This window comes from Heterodontus francisci, chromosome 34 (assembly GCF_036365525.1).
Source record: "Heterodontus francisci isolate sHetFra1 chromosome 34, sHetFra1.hap1, whole genome shotgun sequence".
Lineage (NCBI taxonomy): Eukaryota > Metazoa > Chordata > Chondrichthyes > Heterodontiformes > Heterodontidae > Heterodontus > Heterodontus francisci.
The window spans coordinates 12,098,423-12,120,745 of NC_090404.1; the positions used below are offsets into that span (position 1 = coordinate 12,098,423).

At 40.4% G+C, this 22,323-nt stretch overlaps 1 long non-coding RNA gene and 1 pseudogene across 1 annotated transcript; both read left to right on the forward strand.

Annotated features, from left to right (window-relative positions):
* Nucleotides 1-7,297: 7,297 nt before the first annotated feature.
* Nucleotides 7,298-17,996, forward strand: LOC137349060 (Ig heavy chain C region, secreted form-like; annotated as a pseudogene).
* A 2,992-nt stretch (nucleotides 17,997-20,988) lies between these two features.
* LOC137348504 (uncharacterized) lies at nucleotides 20,989-21,691 on the forward strand. The gene is made up of 2 exons (XR_010969120.1): nucleotides 20,989-21,111; nucleotides 21,258-21,691. It is a non-coding gene; the product is annotated as an uncharacterized lncRNA (long non-coding RNA).
* The last annotated feature ends 632 nt before the right edge of the window (nucleotides 21,692-22,323 follow it).

Sequence of the window (22,323 nt, forward strand, 5' to 3'; positions counted from 1 at the left end):
TGACATCTGAGGCAAAACCTACCATGTTTTTGGAAGTGACATCGTTCAGTGGAATAAATAGAGACATGGCCTTGTGCAGCAATAATTGAGACATAGCCTAGCATAATATAGAAAGCAACATGGTCTAGTGTCATGCAAGTGGGACATGACCTCGTGTAGTAATAACTGAGCAAGGCCTAATGTATTAGAAACAGACAAATGGTCTCCTGCACTAATAACTACACAGTAAGCTGAGACAGGGCCTCGTGTGATAGAAACAAAGATAGGGTCCTATGTAGTAATAGGTGAGACAGGGCCTAGTGTAATATGAGCTGAAGCATGGTCTAGTGCTGTAATAACCTAAAATGGATCGTGTGCAATGTAAACAAAGAGATGGTCTAATGCAGTGCCAACTGAGATAATGTCAAGTGTAATATAAACGAGTGCAGTCATCAAGGAGGCAGTGCCTAGTGTAACATAAATAGAGACAGGGTCTAGTGAAATATCAACAGAGACTCTATTTCGTCGAGTACTAAATGAGGCAGGATCTGGTGCAATAGAAATAGAGACATGGTTTAATAACTGAGAGAGGAGGTGCTGCAATATAAACAAATGGAATGAGATGTCTTCTAGTGCAGTCATAATTGAGACATAATCTTGTATAATATACTAAGAGGCACAATACTCGGCATTTAAAACTGAGACATTAGCATAATAACAACAACAGAAATAGAGTCGGGTGGAATATAAACAGGATCTAGTGTAATGTAATGTAATATGTACTCCAAGACCATGTATATGTTCATATTACGTCAGGCCTGGTCTCAGTTCTCATTGCCACGAAGCCATATACCACACGAGTAGATAAATAATGATAATGCTAAACCTTCAAAAAAAAAAACACCGGTCAGCCTCAGTTGGAGTAATGTAACAATCTCAGAGAGATGACTGGGTTTGAGGGATCACATTAAAGGTGAAAATTAGTGCACGGCACTTTGCACTACTTAGTGACAAACTCTGTTATGTTAAAGTTTACTAATTCATTCTTGTGTTGTGCTGTGATAATTGCTCACAGTTTCTTTTCTTAGTTAAGGGTTGTTTTTCCTGCAGGATTTTCTATTTAGCTTTCCTCTGACCCACTGTCTGTGCCCGACAGAGTCTGAAACCGTGACCACACAGCACAGCCGTATGGGCTGCCGTAGGGTCCTAAACTCCACCCAATGAATTAGCTCTCAGCTGCGAGATCGGAAAAAACTAAAGTGCATTTATATATAATACATATGTGTATATGTGTGCTTTTATTTATACAGAATATATATATAAAATGTGTGTGGATATGTGATTGTGTGGAAAGCACATCATTATTTATATTTACAAGCTGAAGTGACGAAGAGAGGTGATTATCTTCACAAATTATGTTTTTGGCATTTTATTTCCTTCTATTCAAAACGTATTTGCAGAACATTTAATACATTTGACCAAGGCTCGAAATTTATTACACAAGACGTTTTCACTGTTCACATTATGTCACATCTCTGTCTATGGATGTGGAAAGGATGTTTACTGTTGTGGGAGTATCTAAAACTAGGGGTCACTGTTCAAAAAAATGGGTCACCCATTTAAAACAGAGACGAGATTTTGCTTTCTCTCAGAGGGTCGTGAGTCTTTGGAACTTTGTTCCTCAAAAGGCGGTGGAAGCAGAGATTTTGAATATTTTTAAGGCAGAGGTAGATAGATTCTTTATAAGGAAAGGGATGAAAGGTTTTTGTTCGCCGATAGGCATGTGAAGTTGAGGTTATCATCCGATCCGCCATGATCTAGTTGAATGGCGCAACAGCCTCGAGCGGCCAAGTGGCCTATTCCTGCTCCTAATTCGTATGCTTGTATGTATGTTAGATGCTCTCATTTGTTACTGAATTGCACAATGTGTCAATTAAGATTGCACTAGATCCTATCTCAGTTATGAATACACCACGCCATGTGTCTGTTTATATTATATTAGCCCTTGTCTCAAGTGTCATTGCACTATGCCATAGAATACTCCAGTGCAAAAATGATTATGATAAACTTTTACAAAACACCAGTAGGCCTTAGCTGGAGTATTGTGTCCAATTCAGGGTGCCACATTTTCAGAAGGACTGAGCCTTGGGGAAGGTCCAGAAAATACTTTCTAAACTGGGACCAGGGATGAAAGATTCCAGTAACTTGGAGAGACTGGAGAAGCTGAGGTTGTTCTGCCGAGAGCAGAGAAGGTTAAAAGGAGATTTCATAGAGGCGTTCAAAATCATGAACTGTTTTGATAGAATAAATAAACTGAAAATATTTTCAGTGGCAGAAGAATCGGTAACGAGAGGGAACAGATTCAAAGTAAATAGCGAAGTAATCAAAGGCTACATATAAATGACTTGGATCTTGGAATGCAAAGTAGAATCGCAATATTTGTCAATGACATCAAACTTGGAGGGATGGCAAACTGTGAGGATGATATGAACCACTTGCAACAGGACATCGATAGGCGAGCAGAGTGGGCCGACAAGTGACAGATGGAATTTACTGCTGCCTAGTGTGAGGTGATGCATTTTGGCAGAAGGAATAGGGAGAGGCAATATATACTTTATGGCACAGTTCCAAAGATTGTGCAGGAACAGAGGGACCTAGGGGTGCACGTGCATCAATCTTTGAAGGCGGCAGGACATATTGAGAGAGTGTTTAGTAAAGCACATGGGTTCTTGGGCTTCATAAATAGAGGCATTGAGAACAAAAGCAGGGAAGTTATGCTGAAACTTTATAAAGCCCTTTGGTAAGGCCCAAATGGAGTATTGCGCCCAGTTCTGGCCACCATACTTTAGGAAGAACGTGATGGGCCTTGAGAGAGATTTATCACAATGGTTCCAGGGATGGAGGAATTTAGTTCCCAATTAGTTTGGAAAAACTGGTGTTATTCTTCTTAGAACAAAAGGGATTGAAAGGAGATTTAATAAAAATGTACAAGATTATGACAGGCTTAGATAAGTTAGAGAAGGGAAAACTGTTTACATTAACTAATGGTACAAGGACTAGGGGGCACAGATTGAAGGTTTTGGGCAAGAGATTGAGGGCGAATATGAGAAATCAGTTTTTTACGCAGCAGGTAGTAATGATCTGGAACTCGTTGCACACGAGGGTGGTAGAAGCAGCGACAGCAAATGACTTCAAAATGAAACTGGATGAGAACTCGAAGGAAATAGACTTGCAGGGCTACGAGGATCAAACGGGGGAGTGGAGCTGAATAAATAGCTCTGTTAAGAGCCGGCGTGGTCCCGATGAGCTGAATGGCCTCCTTCTGTGCTGTAAATGACTCTATAACTCAATGACTCTAGGCGATATCAGGGGGAAGACAAATGACAGACCAAATTGTTTTTATCTGGATTTACTGCCTGAAAGGGTGGTGGAATCAGATTGAATAAGAACTTTAAAAAGGTAATTTAATAAATATTTCAAATGGAAACAAATGGCACGGCTCTGGGGAAATAGCAGGGGGTAGTGGAATAACTGAATAGTTCTTTCAAAAAGCTGATACTGTCCTTAAGAGCTGAATGGACTCCTTCGCAGCTTTATCATTCTATGAGTGTATGATTTACTGGCTCAATCCAACACTCCTTTTTTTTTTTACACCTATTGTTAGTAAAAAGAACAAAAGCAAAATGTTGCCTTTGTGTAGCCCCTTTCACGACCACAGGACGTTTCAAAGGCTTTTCAAACAATGGCGTACTCCTGCACATATTCCTTAGGTTCTTATCACAATGACCTGAGACCTCAAGCTGAGTAAATCTCACTGAAGTACTGAACTCGTGAACAATTCAGTCAATGCATGAATGGACTGAATGGAGTGGCTCTGGGGAAGGTGGTCAAAGGAGTGAAGGACATTTGTCTTTGCGACCACAATGTGCAATACCCACAGGATATATTTCACTGTGGCCAATGATTTGCAATGAATATATGGCGGTAAAGCAAGTTACAGTTCATGCTGCTTTAATCCGTGCTGTTTGGAATGGTGTGACTGGACCAGTCTCACCATTAATGTGGGGATGTGGAAAACGTATCCAATCGTTTGCTACATTTCTGCTGTGACTGAAGTAATTCTGGTGAGGATATGTTGTGTGCTTGTTGTACATGAAAGGACCACATGTTCAGAAATATTACAATCGTCCCTTCACAACCCAGACATATTCTCCCTTTATCTCTTTGAGATGAGAATCTGTCATTTGCAGAGAATGATCATCAGCACCACGGGGATATCTCCAGGCCTCTCTTGGCGAATTAAGCTCGTTACTTCTGGTTATCCTAGGTATTGAAATGATCCCAGAAATTCAGGAAGGACTGAATGCGTCAGAGAGATACAAATGAAATAAAGGGGCTACTTCATGTTAGGAATATTCAATCACAAAGATGTGATTGTCGAACAGCATCTTTCAGGCCCATCTATCCATCTGTCCGTCAGTTCATCCATTATCAATCAACCCGTTCATCGGTACATGTAACAAAACATTCGGACATTCAGGCTATGTCTCCTTCCTCTGCCCTATCACACACGTTCCCTTTTGTCCTCCTTCACCACCACCTCACCCCCACCACTTTCACTTGCTCAAAACGTATTACATTTCTAACCTTTCCCAGTTCTGACGAAAGTCAGAGACCTGAAAGGTTACCTCTGGTTCTCTCTCCACAGATGCTGCCTGACCGGCTCAGTATTTCCAGCACTTCATGCTTTTATTTCAGATTTCCAGGATCCACAGTATTTTGATTTTATTCAAGCTTCCAACGATCGATTCATTCCAGCTATGCAACAGCCTCCATCCACGCAAACAAGCATATTTATCTATTTCAGAATGTATCATCTCTCTGAGGCCCTCTCTGTCTATCTGTCGATCTATCTATCCATCTGTCTGTCTGCCTGTCTGTCCACATAGCTATCTGTCCATCTGTCTATCTATTATCTATCTATCTGTCTATCTATCTATCTATCTATCTATCTATCTATCTATCTATCTATCTGTCTGTCTGTCTGTCTATCTATCTATCTATCTATCTGTCTATCTATCTATCTATCTATCTATCTATCTTATCTATCTATCGATCTATCTATCTATCTATCTATCTATCTATCTATCTATCTATCTATCTATCCATCTATCTGTCTATCTATCTATCACAATGGTATAATGCGCTGCACAGATGCTCCAGCGGACTTTTGCTCCCAACGAGGTGTCTGTGACTCTGGATATATTTCCTTTCCTGTGAGATGGGAACAGTTCATGTAGGTACACAACTGGAAAAATAAAATTGAATTCAGTGTTGTTGCTGGGTAGATGTGTTTATGAATCGGTCTCATTGACAATGTTAAGGATTTGAAGCTGGCTTGCAGCCAAGCAGTCAGTAATGAGGAAACAGATCTTTGATTTACTGCACAGAACTGCCAGATGCTTCCTGTAAATTACATTGGATGTTCGAGTCTTCCTGACAACAGTCAGCTGGGTTGCTGCCAATTACTGTGTGGGACAAATTAGCGTGAATATGAATCGGCAAAGATGGGATTTAACCATTTAAACATTAACTTATTCAGCAGCGCTCTGAGAAAAAAAAAGGGAAAGCATTTTACGATATCACATCTAAAGAATGATTTTCGGCAAATTCAGTGCTCTTATCATGATAAAATGGGACAGCAAAATAATAAATTGACCCATGTGGCAATAAAATATAATTCGAGGTAATTAAGACCATTTATTTTTGTACTGCATGAATCTCTACAGAGAGATTTTAATTACCCCATACCCACATCGTAATGAGAAATGTGGGAATCGCAAAGTAATAGGTGGAATTGCCGCTGCATTTCCTTCAATTTTCTCGCAGAGCTGGAAATCATATTCAAACTAAAGACTCCTTTATTGGTGATAACAGCTGCGAACCGTAAAGTTTAATTTATGATAGTTTGGGTTGCATATTCAGCCCTCTCATAGACAGGATACCAATGGGTAGAGAAAGGCCCAGTTTGAGTTCCGTTTCCACAGCAGGTAAAGCGTTTGTTTTTGTGATATTCTGTAGCATAACGTTAAGATCTGATATACTGAGTTCCCGATACCAATGTATGTTAAACAGTCTATCGCTATTAAAATTAGCTGCAATGATCTGGGTGCCGAGGATAGATATGCTGATCGCCATATCTGTTTTGATTCACCAGATTGTCTTTCTCAAAAACTGAACTGAATTTTATGTGTTACTCCTTAATTATCAGGCAAACGGACATTTCTATCAGGCAATTTTCAAAGGACTGGCTTCGGGTCACCGAGTGAGGAACAGCTCGAGAAATGTAGACAGAGAGCGGGAGAGAGAGAGGGGGAGAGAGAGAGAGAGATACTTGTGTATTGCGAGGAGTTTCTATTCTAACAGAACTTGACAGGGTAGATGCAGGAAGGATGTTCCCGATGGTGGGAGTGTCCAGAACCAGGGGTCATAGTCTAAGGATACGGGATAAACCTTTCAGGACTGAGATGAGGAGCAATTTCTTCACCGAGAGAGTGGTGAGCCTTGGAATTCGCTACCACAGAAAGCATTTGCGGCCAAAACATTGTATGTTTTGAAAACGGAGTTAGATATAACTCTTGGGTCGAAAGGCATCAAAGGGTATGGGGCGAAAGCCGGAACAGGCTACTGAGTTGGATGATCAACCATGATCATAATGAATGGCGGAGCAGGCTCGATGGGCCGAATGGCCTCCTCCTGATCCTATTTTCGATGTTTCTCCGTTTCATTCTGGTCCTAAATAGTGCAACTGCAGCCATTTATACGGCAAATAGAATCTTACTAATATCCTGAATTTAGCTGCATAAATTGATAACAATTCAAATTATTGGGGATACTTCACTGGTACGGATTGAAGGGATAGATAACGAGAGTTGGATTAAAATATACTGGCAGTCACTTTCGACCCTGGTAACGTTGTTTAATCTGAGAGATTCACATTCGCTGTGAAGAGTTGAGAAAATAATGAGATTTAATTTACAGTCCACAATGCAATTATTTATTACTGAACACATTCTCAACTGCAGTATCTCCAATTAGGCCCAAGTAACACATTGCATTTAAACCAGGCAGCCAAATAACTATCCCTGGATACAAATAAAAAGTTCACATTTAATTCTAACCCAGTGTAATGATATGACTCCATTCTGTTAATGATGTGGAAGGTGGACGTGGATCCAGTCACCGCCTCCATCAGGGAATCAATAGGCGGCGCCTGTAACCTCGCCCCCTTCTGCCGGGTATTTAAATGCCGGTAACTGGAATCGCAACACAACAGACCGGGAGCGTGTTTGCTCAGTGAGTTGTCGCCAGAACCATTTTCCCGAATTGCCAGAAGGATGAGATCGGCGATTTCTCTCAGTCTGTTGCTGATTTTCTTATCCCGTGAGTAGTTTTTGCCAGCCGTGTCTTGCAATGTTACTGTCTCAGTGTTAGTCTCTCTCTGGAATGTTACAGAGTCAGGAATCATTTCACCAGGATTAATCCTCGGGGTTTTTGATATTTTTTTTACAGGTGTCCATTCGGATGTCGTGTTGACTCAGCCAGAGGCAGAGACCGGGAAACCCGGAGGCTCCCTGCGACTGACCTGCAAAACCAGCGGGTTCAATCTTGAATACAGCTATATGAGCTGGGTCCGACAGGTTCCCGGGAAGGGGCTGGAGTGGTTGGTCAGCTACATGTTTTCATCAGTTGACAATTACGCCCCAGGGATTCAGGATCGATTTACTGCGTCCAAAGACACTTCAAACAACATCTTCGCCTTGGACATGAAGAACCTGAAGACTGAAGACACCGCCATGTATTACTGTGCAAGATACCACAGCGAGAGGAACCAGGGCTGGACCCGTACAAGTACAGATCGTGAGGGATTCGACAAATTCGGTCATAACCTGACGGTCAGTAATTGTATTAAATATATTATTAATTGCTGCGGTCACAACCAGACCGTACACAAAACAGCACAGAGAAAATTCAATGGTACAAATCGAAGACACTAACACTGAGTAATTTTGCCTGTGCTCAATTTTAATGTTAACAGCATTAACAATGTTAACAATTGCAGACCTGGATAAGATGTTGATTTTAATGTGACTGATACCTGGAGGGAGTTACTTGGAGCTGTGTTCACTTCTGACCGCGTGGTGTAAACATTTGGATATGTTCTAAACTAGATCAGAAGTGAATTTCTGTTTGAAGTGAATGTTGACAGTACTGAACAGAGAGTGAGTGCAGTATTTGTGCGGGTTCGTGTCACGGTGGGTACTATGGGGGTCACGGTGCTGTACAGAGCGAGTTCCTCTTGCAAAATCCCCAGACACGGAGCTTGCTCAAAGCTGCGATCACTACCACGGCAGGAGGGTCGTAAACAATGAGAATTAAATAAAAATAATGGATAAATATAATGCAGTTTGTGACAATGTATGAAAGTCCATTGCTTTATTAGTGTTGACTGTCATGCTAAATCAACATAGATTCTTCAGAAGTATTTCAATCCGCTTTAGAAATATAATGACCCGGAGCAATTGAATTATCTCACGGATGTACTCTTCGGTGAGTGGGAATCAGGTTTTTTAAGAGTGCTGTGGAATTTAATCTCTGTATTTTACAGTTAACAGTCCGCCACAGTATTTGACACGACGTGTCTCACTGTGTACTGGGTGGCACAGCAGTTACTGTCAATACAAAAAGCCGCTCAGCACTAATTGATGAACCTGGGTCACTGATCGTTTTTGCAGTCCAACTGTAGATGCAGCAAAAGTACTATTTGTGTCCAGCACTGTCCTACTAGCACGGTTTATTATGGATAAACTGATAATTATTCATTTGTCAGTTGGTGATTTCAATAATTACTGACATGTTACTGTGTGAAATATAAAACATCAGGGAAATTTATGAAGAGTGAAAAGAATCATTAACACAGTTATAATTTTCTGAAGAACCATCATGATTTTATTTTGCCTCTGTGGTGTGGATATTTAAAATAATGCTGGATTTCTCTCTATTCTGTGCAGAGCCGGTTATTGTGTGACCCAGCCCAGGGAATATAACACTGTGACTATCTCGAGGACTGGGGTCAAGGGACCATGGTGACGGTGACTGCAGGTCAGAAAAATGAACGTATTCAGTAACTGATTTATTTGTGTTTTTATTTTATATTTCTGTTTATTTTAATGATACATTTATTCACTGAAATGTGGATTTGGTGGATTCTGTCTTGATATTTGTTGCAATGTTTCATTTGACTCTGCTGCAAAGGGATGAAAGAATTTAACGGTTTCTTCACAATCGGTTCTGTTGCGGGATTCAGCTCCAGATTGATGTGATTTGGTATTTATTTGCTGATGAGACTGTGTGTCTGGGCTACTTTAAATATCTAACTGTTGTTAAACTTTTTGACGTTTCTGCAATGTTTAATCTTGGTGACATCTAGTCACTGCAGGTTTTCCGATCTAATACAAACAATAAGTGTTTAAATATGTTTGCAATAAAATTGTATGCAGAAAACGTCAGTGGTCAAAAATAGCCTTACGATATTTTGATCTATTTTTATTTGTGGCAATTAAATTGTCATTTATCAATCTACTGCTCACGAATGCTCATATGTAATACATTAAATTTTGATGTAATTAAGAATGACATAAATAACAAATTTGCAGTTTTAGTCAGATTTACATTCATATAACCTCACTCATTATACTTCGGTGATATCGGCCAATATTAATGAAATATGCTATAGTATCAAGATTAATTTATTAAACATGCTGTCTGTGCTGAAAATTCTGCTGCCATTTTTATATATTTGCTGGTAAGTCAGACAGGCGGGCTCGGTGGATTCTGTATTGAGATTTGTTTGCAATGTTACGTTTGAGTCTGCTAAAGTTTTTGTCGAATTAAGCTACTTCTCTATGAAACGTATTGAGGCTGGATTCAGTTCCTCAGTGATGTGATTTGGTGTTTATCTGCTGAGGAGAGTGTGTGTCTGTGTTACAAAGAAAAATTTGTGAAACTCTTTGGCATTGTTCTGCATTGTTTAATCTCGGTGACATTGAGCGGCTTCATGTTTTCTGATCGAATGCAAACATTCTACGTGTTTAAAACTGCTTGAAAGACGATTGCAGCTGGAAAACTGGCAAGTTTCAGAAATGAGAAAAGAAAACATTGAAAGATATTTCAAGGCATTTTTTAAATATAAGTGATAATCGCAGATTAAACTATTAAGCCATGTTTACAACGCACGTTCAGTACGTGGAATGTAACTGCAATTACAAACTGCATAAGTAGCAGGTTTGCGGATTGGAGAGTCAAGTTAATGTAATTCAAACAAATGGAATGCGGCAGTATCTCCTCATTTAAACCAAATGTGCTTTAATATTAACATCGATTTATTATTCATTAATTGCCTTTCAGAATTCTGGTGTGCCATGCGCACAATAATCATGACCAGAAAATGTTATGGGCTGGAGACAATTTTTAATTATGCTTGAAATTATTTCAATCAGAGGGTACTTATTCCAATTTTCTGTTCAGTTTGATGTGCGCTTTTGAATTATTTTTTATATTCCTGTTTAAAACAGATGAATGACAGCTTTTATTTACTTATAACTTAAATAGGAGTTGTAAATTGCAGTTTGTCAATGTATTATCTCTGTCCGGTTATTACATTTTTTGCGTGAAGCCCAAACCATGTTCTTCCTTCAGTGTCAATTGTTGTTGGATAGCGAGAAAATGATCACTAATCAAATATTAACCATTTTCCCGAGACAAGAAGTCGCTGGTAGTCAAAGAATTGTTCATATGATTTTATTTAAATTGAAGAAACTTGTCGACTGCCCAAGGCGAGAGACAAACAAATAGCACGTTGAAATTCAAGTAGATTCAATTAATTTCAAATGGTTAATGTTCGTTTTGACTTCAATAACAACAACCTCTCTTTCTAGCTGTGCTGCACACAGGATAGAAATATAGACAAAGAACAGATTATACCCGAAAGTTACAATTCATTCTTATTAAGTATTAAATTGACCAACAAAATCTCGGCTACATTTGCTCACTAAGTTTCAGTGCCGCAGATGATCTGAAAGAATTGTTCTCGTCCAGTTTTGCAGTGATCATTTTGAAGTTTCTTTCAATAGAAGCACCATGTATTTAATAATTAATTTACAGGAATTTTGTAAATTACTGGAGTAACATATAAAAACATTGTGTGATTAAATAGTGGCAGCACAGTCACCGATCGTAAACTGCCTTGAGGAGAAATTATTGTTCAATTTAAATGATTGAACTGCGATTCGATTTAAGTAGAAGTAATATATTTTATGCATGTTTGAATCTATTAATATGATATTTATTATTTAATATTGATTAAGTGTCACAATAATTTAATTAAACCCCCCATTATTTCACAAGGCACCAGGCAGAAGCAGGTCTTGAATTAATATTAACTTTTAAAAAAGTATAAAATCAGCTAACATGAATATTAACCAAGAATATAATAATAGCGCTAATTCATTAAACTTAAATGACCTCCCACAATTGAGTAGTGTACTTGCCGGGATTCCAATGAGTGCAAAATCTCAAGGGTCGGAGAGAATTCTGAATAAATTAGAGAACAATGTATTTCTTACTCAGCTGTTCTTAGCTCGATGACGTGTCGCCGCAGATTTTAATGAATTAACTATGTGTAATGCTTCAATTTTTTTTGGTAACGTTTAAGTATGCAATTGTATCAAACCGGTGGGTAATCGGTTTGTAAGGTGTGTGCTTCCTGACTTGTTCAATTCTTATGCTGTCACTGAGTTCCTGTTACGGACATCAAATTCCTCCGAATGTGAATTGTTTTGATGAACACATTTTAAGTGGGACTACATCATATGTTTTTAAGATTACAGACAAATAGGGAGAAACTGTTGAAGTGGAAGGGTGTTTTTGAAATGAATACCAGTTTATTTTCAAAGAGCTCACAGACTTGTATTGGTCTCAATTTGACAATTGATAAATTAGAATCAAACATCTTCATTGAAGTTGACAGATTCAACAGATCTATCTGCTGAGAGCCCCATTGTTACACCATTAGTGCCTGTTCTGTTTCTGTGCGCCTGCTCACTGTGTGGAGATCAGTAATCCTCCCGACTGGTTGTAAACCTTCTGGTTCGTCCTCATGTATTTCATGAGTGCAATTTGATCCATTTATTTAAGAAACTTGTACCTGTGAGAAAAACGAAATTTTGGCTTTAAGTCTGATGAGGCGCCTCCGCGATGAGATCTGTATTCCAGTCTGTGACAGTCAGAAATAGCAGTTCAGTGTCATGACAGACAGAATGTAGAAGGAGAATTGGTCAATTTGTAATCAGTAATGTCTCTCCCTTGGGAGCATTTGACTGCCAATGTCGAGGAAGCTTTGCTACATATTTAATCCAAGCTGTAACTGTCCTGGGATTGTTTGATGGGGACAGTGTCGAGAGAAAAAATACTCTGTATCGAAATCGGGTTGAACCTGTCCTGGATGTATTTGATGGGACAGGGTACAGGGAGCTTTATTTTATATTAAACTAGAGCTGTACCTGACCCAGAGCGATAGTGAAGTATAGAGGTGGCTTTCCATGGTAGATAACACTTGTGATGTCTGATCTTACAGCTCAGGATAGGGACGTACAGGGGGATCTTTACTTTACAATTTAACTGTCCTGTACCTGTCCCGAAAGTTTTTTCCCCGCAGTGTTCAAGGATCCTCAATCTGCATCTAACTCATGAGCTGTGAGTTCTCGAGCCAGACATATGAAAATAAATTGTTCCATTGCCCAGATGAAATAACGCACATGAATTGATTTTAACCATTCATGCAAGCCCAATTTTTAATGAATTAAAAATATTTAAACCTGTTAAGTATCAGATAATTATCGAATGAGATTGGCCTGATCTTGAGTGTACTTTCAGAAGAAAGAGTTTCAGGAAGCAGCTGTCGTGCCCCAGTTAGCAGCACCTGTTCTGAACTGATGGGAGAATGGAAGTTCTTTTGGCACTTTAAATGGAAATAGTCGAGACTCCGGCTACAAATAACCATCATGATAATCTCATCTTTGAAATCATTATTTCGTTCAAGTATTTTCAAAAGATAACAGGCAGTGATAAACTCTGATGAGATGCAGTAATTGGACTGGGTCACAACTGAGGGTACTTCCCACTAAAGTCAGCTTGTGTGAAACTATTGAAGTGATACTTTCGGCACGGTGGTGCGGTGGTTAGCACTGCAGCCTCATAGCTCCAGCGACCCGCGTTCAATTCTGGGTACTGCTTGTGTGGAGTTTGTAAGTTCTCCCAGTGTCCGCGTGGGTTTTCGCCGGGTGCTCCGGTTTCCTCCCACAGCCGAAGACTTGCAGGTTTATCGGTAAATTGGCCATTATAAATTGCCCCTAGTATAGGCAGGTGGTAGAAATATGGGCTTAGGGTAGGATTAATATAAATGATATTGATGTTCGGCGCAGACTTGGTGGGCCGAAGGCCCTGTTTCAGTGCTGTATCTCTGAATAATAAATGATACAGTTAGCCTGCAGTCAATGTCAATCACGATAAGCTTTAAGTCTCTGACAGTATCTGATTGACTCAGTTGTAGTTTTTAAGATTAGTCGCTATTTTGGAGGGAGGGGGTTGTGCTGGGGATGGAGGGAGGGGGTGGAAGGGTGGGGGCAACACAGCAGTCTACTTGCAAAGAGCAAATTTCCAAAACACTGCAATTGATAAATGTTGAATGCTTTATTTTTTGAAAAGTGCTGCTGGTTTAGAAATAAATACTGACCGGAATAGCGGCGAAACTCCACCTCCAGCTCACCACCACCTCCTCAAGGACAATTATGGACGGGCAATAAATGCTGACCTCGCCAGTGACGCCCACATCCCATGAATGAATAAAAGGCTCTTACTTTTGTAATGTTACAGGTCCTGTCAGAGAGGTGTGTTCCTCACCAGGGGACCGACAGGTGATGATCACCAAATGATGGAGTTGCTAGAAGCTCCAATGCGGATGAAGGTTTTAATATTAGAATCAGTTTCTTGCTGGAGCCAAATTCCAACTTGTTTGGTTACTTGATAAGCATGAATTACAGTGTCTAACTCGTTCAATTAATAAATGCAGAGTGTTTTTTTTTTGACAAAGTGCTCTTGGTTGAGAAATAAATACTGGCAGGAATAATGGGGAAACCCCTCTTCCATGTTAATCCAATGCAAGGTACTTTATTCAGGCGACGTCAAAAGGCTCCTACTTTTGTAATGTAACAGATCCTGAAAGAGAGGTGAATTCCTGACCTGGAGACCAACAGGTGATGATTCCCAATGATGTAAGTGGTAGAAGCTCAAATGCGGATGAAGATTTTAATTGGAAAATATTGGAATTAGTTTCTAGCTGGAGTCAAATTCCAAGTTGTTTGGTTACTTGATAAGCATGAATTACTGAGTCTAACTTGTTCAATCTGCCATTCTTTCACAGCGACACCGTCTCCCCCAACCCTTTACGGCCTGTGCTCCTGTGAGCAACCCAACACCGACGGCTCCTTGGCCTACGGCTGTTTGGCAATGGATTACATCCCCCAAATCACCAGCGTTTCCTGGAAGAAAGATAATGAGCCGATCACCACTGGATTGAAGACTTATCCGTCAGTGCTGAACAAGAAGGGAACCTACACCCAGAGCAGCCAGTTAACCATCACCGAGTCAGAGGTGGGAAGCAGCAAAATCTACTGCGAGGTTCGACGCGGAGAGTCGGTCTGGATCAAGGAAATTCCAGGTTAGTGTTGTGGAAACTGTGAAAAATAGAAAAGCTTTAATGATCTTATTTAGAGCTTTGGCTCTACCATATTCAGAGTACCGTGCACAGTTCTGATCCCTCTAAACTCCAGCTGGTGTCTGCTTGACAGCAAAGAAGCTGTTAAAATATAAGAACAGTTTGCATTAGTTATTAATTTCTTCTAAAAATGTCTAACGTGTTTTTCTTGAAGATTGTAAAGGTGACAAGGTCCATCCAACTGTTATCCTCACCCAGAGTTCCAGTGAAGAAATCACAAGCAGAAGATTTGCAACTGTCTTGTGTTCAATCATCGATTTCCATCCAGAGTCAATAACCGTGAGTTGGTTGAAGGATGGACAACACATGGAATCGGGCTTCGTCACATCTCCCACCTGTGGAGTGAACGGGACCTTCTCGGCGACCAGTCGGCTGACAGTCCCCGCTAGGGAATGGTTCACCAACAAGGTCTATACCTGCCAGGTCTCCCATCAAGGGGTCACCCAAAGCCGAAACATCACCGGATCTCAGGGTAAGAGACTTAAACCAAAGAAGCTCCAGATCATTCTGTGCTCTGTTGTTAATCAAATAAAGGAATTTATAGGAACTCGTACAAAACACAGAATATTTTCTAATTTCCCATCATGCAGTTTGTATATTTCTTTCCGCTGTGAGTGCTGAATTAGGATTGCTCACGGTTCAACATGTCATCACATCACATCAATAGTCCCCTCTGCCTAGATGCCATATAGTGAGTGAGGTGACCTTGATATCAGGTTTATTCTGAGCGGCATTAAGTAATGAGGACAGGTTTATCAGACCTAACTGGTATTGCTTTCAGTATTAAAGATGAAAAGGGAATCTAACTGAGGTGTTTTAGTTGTTTATTGGAATTGATGGAGTCGATGGAGAAAAACATTTCTTCGGGTGTGGGACTCCAGAACAAGTGGGTATAACCTACAAATTTGACCAAGATCATATAGGGATGATATCAGGAAGGAGCTATTCACACAATGGGTAGCGCAAACCTAGAATTATCTCCCTCAACTCACTCTTGAAGTCTGGCATCAATTGAAACATTTAGTGTTGATATTGATAGATTGAAATTAGGCAAGGGAATAAGGGTAGACGGTGTTAAGATACAGATCAGCCATTGTCTAACAGAATGGTGGAACAGGCTCGAGGGGATGAATGGACTACTCTTTTTCTTCTGTTTTTATGATTGTCCTCTGGTCAGATCGCCCTCTGACTCCAGACGGACATATGAGGAGTTCTCACTCATGACAGATATTTGCAAAGTGCCTCAGACCGTTATTGCAATTTATTCTCCACATCAAAAAGACTCCTGAGAATATTTTCACCACCTTTCACCCCTCCTGCGATTGGTTCCAACATATTCTCAACTCCTCAACTATCGTGACAAGGCGCCAGAAAATTAACTTTTTTTTCCTGTTGGGCCAAAATTTCGGAATTTCGTTTGACACTCGTTTTGAGCCAGTGTGAATTACATGTCTAGCTTGTGCCCATGGGAGATAGAGCCATTATATTCAGCGGAGATACGAACATACTAATTAGGAGCAGGATTTGGTCACTCGGCCTCTCGAGCCGGCTCTGCCAGAGATTTCAGGAAGAACGTTATTCAGTGCGTAACACAAATTCTCCCACAATTATTCGTTTTTTACACCGCGTACTTGCTTCAAAGTCCATTACAGGCTTCTTAGGGTGCAAGTACACAGTATATGTTATAGGATCTCCAGGAAGCACTTTCAGGTTGTTGTCCTTCCAATAAACTATAATATTTTGAGCAACAGCTGGAGATTGATGTCTCGAAATTGATTTAATCTCCTAGAGACAGTGAAGGCTGAAAACTGGTGCCTGATTTTGAAGACGAATCTTTGTTTGCCTTTCATTTCTGTTTTACAGTTCCTTGCTCCTGCAATGATCCAGTAATTAAACTACTGCCACCATCAATAGAACAGGTCTTACTGGAGGCGACGGTGACCTTAAACTGCATCGTGTCTAATGCTCCTTATGGAGTCAATGTGTCCTGGACCCAAGAACAGAAGTCTTTGAAATCAGAGATTGCCGTCCAACCTGGAGAGGATGCAGACAGCGTGATCAGCACCGTAAACATCTCGACGCAAGCCTGGCTGAGTGGGGCTGAGTTCTACTGCGTGGTGAACCATCAGGATCTGCCGACTCCTCTCAGAGCATCCATCCACAAGGAAGAAGGTGAGCGGTGAGATTGAAGCTATAAGTGAGATGTTGTGATCATTTCTTGCGTTTGTGCAAGGCCCAATTCGTCCTTTTAAGTGCTCACATGGATTATTCTGATAATTTAAGTGTAATTCCACTGAAAAAACCCCTCTGGAACCATAGGTAATGCATTTAAGGGGAAGCGAGATAAGTAGATGAGGGAGAAAGGAATAGAAGGAGATGAAGTAAGGCGGGAGGAGGTTTGTGTGCAGAGTAAGCAACAACACAGACTAGTTGGGCCGAATGACCAGTTTTTCTGCTGTAAAATCTATGTAATGTTCCAGTCTAATCCTTTAAATTCTCATCGAGAAGGATTGCATCCACCTCTGCTCCGGGCTGGAAAACAGGACTGAGCCCAGAGGGGAAAAGGAAACCTTTAAAATTCAGCGCAAAGCACATTCCTTTCACATGTAACCACCGGTTTCATTGTCTCTGGAATTCTCCAGTTTATTGACATTAATTTTAATTTTTCTGCAGTTAAAGATCTGCGAGAACCGTCCGTGTCTATCCTCCTGTCCCCGGCAGAAGATGTCTCCGCTCAGAGGTTCCTCTCCCTCACCTGCTTAGTGAGAGGTTTCTCCCCCCGAGAGATCTTCGTCAAGTGGACCATCAATGACAAGTCGGTGAATCCTGGCAACTACAAGAACACCGAGGTGATGGCAGAGAACGACAACAGCTCCTACTTCATCTACAGCCTGTTATCCATTGCAGCGGAGGAGTGGGCCAGCGGCGCTTCTTACTCCTGTGTGGTGGGACATGAAGCGATCCCCTTGAAGATCATCAACAGAACAGTTAATAAATCGAGCGGTAAACCCAGTTTTGTGAACATTTCCCTTGCACTGTTGGACACTGTCAATTCTTGTCAATGAGAATCTCTCGATTGCATTTCAATTCTTAAATAAAAACCAATAAAGACCTTTTATTCCAACCGCGATTTAAATACACAGCCACTCAATTAATTTTGCTTCCCACATTTGCTAAGGGTAGATCTGTTCATGTAAAGTAGGATATTTGAAAAACACGGGCACAAGTCTGTAGAATGGTGCTCCAAGCTCAGATACACCACAGCTGAGCAACAAAGGAAGGGAATTCATTGCTGGATTCTGCAGAGTAACTTCAGCAACTTTCCCCCTCTGGGGGAGGTCCGAAATTTTCCCTTTTCTAACAAACAAACGCGGCGAATTGAGATTTTGGTGTTCCTGCTCCTCGTGTTGTCCATCCTTTCAGATTTGGGGCCAGTTTTAATTTGCAGCAGAGGAAAGACTGATCAGCCGAAGGGCCTGTTTCTGTGCTGTCTAACTCTGCGACTCCATGAATTGAGGACGACACACGAATACCAACAACACCCAAAATCCCCCAACAGGAAGAGGGAAAAGGACAATTTATTAACTCACTGTAACCCCACTTCCTGAACAGAGAAAGGGAAAGGGCAGTTGTTAATCCACTGTAACTCCACTTCTCCAACAGAGAGAGGGCAGAGGGAGATGTGAACCGATTGCAGCCCTCACTCAATTCCTCCAATAGATAAACGAGCAAGGACATTTTTTAACCCACTAGACTCTCACTCCTCCGGCAGAGAGCTTGGAAGGCAACTGCTCTCTATTATATGGACTCAGTTGTCATCAGTACAAAGTCAGCTTCTAGCTGACTGTGCGAGCATTTTAAACTTTCTACACGGAAACCATCTTGTAAAACATATATGTATGCAACATAATATCTTTAAACTTTTCCCTGTTAATCTTGTTGAAACAGATTGAATTCTAACAGTCCAATTCTAACCAGTGATATAATCCTCCTCTGTTTTTTCATACTTGTGCTCCTGATGTTTATGAGGCCCATCAGTTGCATTGCTGCATGCATGCAGATGATGTCATATTGCATCTCTCACAAAATACATTTACACAGAATAGTGAAGAATGTTCTCGACAATGCACACTGTCAAGGCCAGACCTGGTTATTGGTTCTCTGTGAAACTTTGAAGAATAATAAAAACACACAGGCACACGGACACAAACACACACATAAACACACTCACATACACCTACACACTGGAACAGACACAAATGCTGATATATAGGCTCCCACAATCACACACATAAACATAAACATAACGACGCACCGTAGTACAGTCTCACGTACACAGAAACATAGACATAAAAGCACACACATGGATTCACCATTGACACACATACATGGGCGTATATATTAGCACATTAGCAAACTGGCAAACATGCACCCAAACATGTCGATAGATAGACACATTAACACACAAATAAACACCAACATTAATATACTGACACACTCACTCACACACAAATAAACACCAACATTAATGTAAATAAATGCAAGATACTGCAGATGCTGGAAATCAGAAATAAAAACAAGAAATGCTGGAAACACACAGCAGGTCTGGCAGCATCTGTGGAGAGAGAAGCAGAGTTATCGTTTCAGAACAGTAACCCTTCATCAGAACTGGCAAATATTAGAAATGTAAAAGGTTTTAAACAAGTAAAGTAGGGGTGGGGCAAGGATAACAAAAGAGAAGGTGTTGATAGGACAAAGTCACAGAGAATAACTGACCAGAAGGCCACAGTTTGCCTTTGATCCTTTTATATTTTAAACGTTTGCATTTCTAATATTTGCCAGTTCTGATGAAGGGTAACTAACCAAGCTTAATGTACTTACACACTCACTCACAGCATCAACAGCAACTTAAGATACTGACACATTCACTCACACAGAAATAAACACCAACATTAATATACTGACACACACATGGATAAACAAACACGCACATAAACACATACATTCGCACACATGTACAAATAATCATACATGAACACACGCATTAATGCATAAATGTAAACATTAACACACACACGCACATTATCACACTTATGGAGGTACCAACACATGTAAACAAACACATTAACAAACCCAGATCGACACATTGACACATAAAATCGGATTAACTTACAGGGACACATAAAGATCCATCAACACAGAAACACAGGTTAACAAACTCACACATAAATAAATATTGACACACTCATACAAAACATGGACAGATAGGCACAACACACACACAAGCACACACAGCCGCATACACACATGCGGTCATTTGAATACACATATCTATGCACATTGGCACAGCCATCAACATATAAACTAGAACATTAATACAGTCGCACTTGAATATATAAACGAACAAATAAACACACTCATTAACACTCACACGCAAGCACACATGGATACACACACACAGAGTAATGCAAAGCAAGAGATACTGATACACACACACAGAAGCAATAAAGCGCACAGACAAAAACACTAGACTATAGACGAAAGCAGAATTCAAATGCAATATTTGAACAGACAACGTCCCCAACAATTTCCTTGATACATGTTGGACTTTCAATCGCAATAAAGCAATGTTCTCAGTTAGAAACTGCGATCAATTAATGATTTACTAACCACTCTCATCACAAATAAACAAACAAGATTGGAATTCACATTCGATCTCTTACCCAGCACCATTGACAATCTCCAAACAAGTAGTTATCTGAATCTATCTTCACAATAATTGTTATCGATCAGCAAACCTCCCTCGGTATCTCACCATAATTGCTAAGGATAGAACGAAATTGATCCAAAATAAAAGCGCTTGACACTGAAGGAAAAACTGACATATTTTCCAATATGACCTGGACGAGGATCATAAAGAAAGAACGACTGTGGCGTTACTAACAGAGATTGATTGCTGAATGTGATTAATCTAACAATAGATATAGATTTAAAATTAAATTCGGGAGCAAAATCATGGGTTAAGGAAGAGAAATGCGAATGCAAACTAACAATCTTATATCCTGCTTTAATAAATAATCTAAATATATTTCCTCCTCTACATCACTGTAGATTCCTCAGACCACATCTGGATTGAAGACAATGAGCAAGAGAGCGGCAGCGTCTGGACAACAGCTTCTACATTCATCATCCTGTTCTTCCTGAGCATTTTCTACAGTGCTGCCGTCACTCTGGTGAAGGTGAGAAGATTCAAACCACTCACACTTCAATTTGACTGAAGCTGTTTAGTAAATCTCTAAAACTTTCATCGATTTAAAAAAAAACTCTGAGATGAAATTCCCAGACCACGAAATCTCTGCTTCATTCTTTTATCCCTCTTTTACAGGTCAAGTGAATGATTGAATTTCGGCCGGCCTGGATTTTCCTCATTTTCTAACATCTCTGTATGACCAAAAAAAGAGGAAACCTGTAAAAGTAGAATACTTTCAGTTTATGGTTCCGAATCTGCAGCTGAGAAAATCATAAACATTAACTTAGTTGTTTTTTTTGAAATGTATGAGATAATCGTGGCAATAATGTAAATGTACCTTCGACATTCATGTGTAAATAAGTAACTATTCCTTACTCATAAGTGTTTCCTCTCTTTTATGTTTTCTCTCTCTCATATGTTACAGTTTTACAGACAGCTGCAGCTCAGACCGCATGTGTTCTGTTCTCAATGTGATGCACAGTTGTTATATTCACTCTTCCTTTTCTTTTAAAGTCTTCTCTGTAAAATGTTCCTTTTGAAATTGCTAATAAATATTGAACAACAACAAACTTGGACTTTGCTGAATCCTTTACCCCAAGGCCACCCACACCGCTCTATATTCCCTGTTCCACGTTTTTCCCCTTTCCTGACATCTATTTTGCACCAGTCCGTCTGGTTGCGTTTAAACCCACGGCTCTTCGGTGAAAGAGCCGCTGCGCCATCCAGAGCCCCATCAGAGTAAAGACACCTTTCCCTCTGCCTCATTGTGACAACCACCAGAGGCAGAAAGACCGCACAGCGACCAGGAGCACCTCGCTGACTTCCACTATCTTATGTTCTGTCAGAGTCACCTGCCAGGTTATATTAAAGAGCAGCATTCTGCTCTATCACAGATTGATACAGTATGGCATAACAAAGAATGCGGTCCCAACAAACTTTTCCAGGACAGGCATGGAAAAGGTTAGATGTCGGAGTAATCTCACTCTGCACTGTCCCATCAAACACTCCCAGGACAAGTACAGCACCAGTTAGACACAGAGTAAAGCTCTTTCTACACTGTTTCGCAGGACAGGTATGGTACAGGTTAGATTTATTACACAGACACGTGAGGAAGAACAAACCCTGGGCCTGATTCCTCGAGACTGGTGCATATCTGACATAATAAATCATCGAGTACAAATACCGAGCATTATCCCAAGAA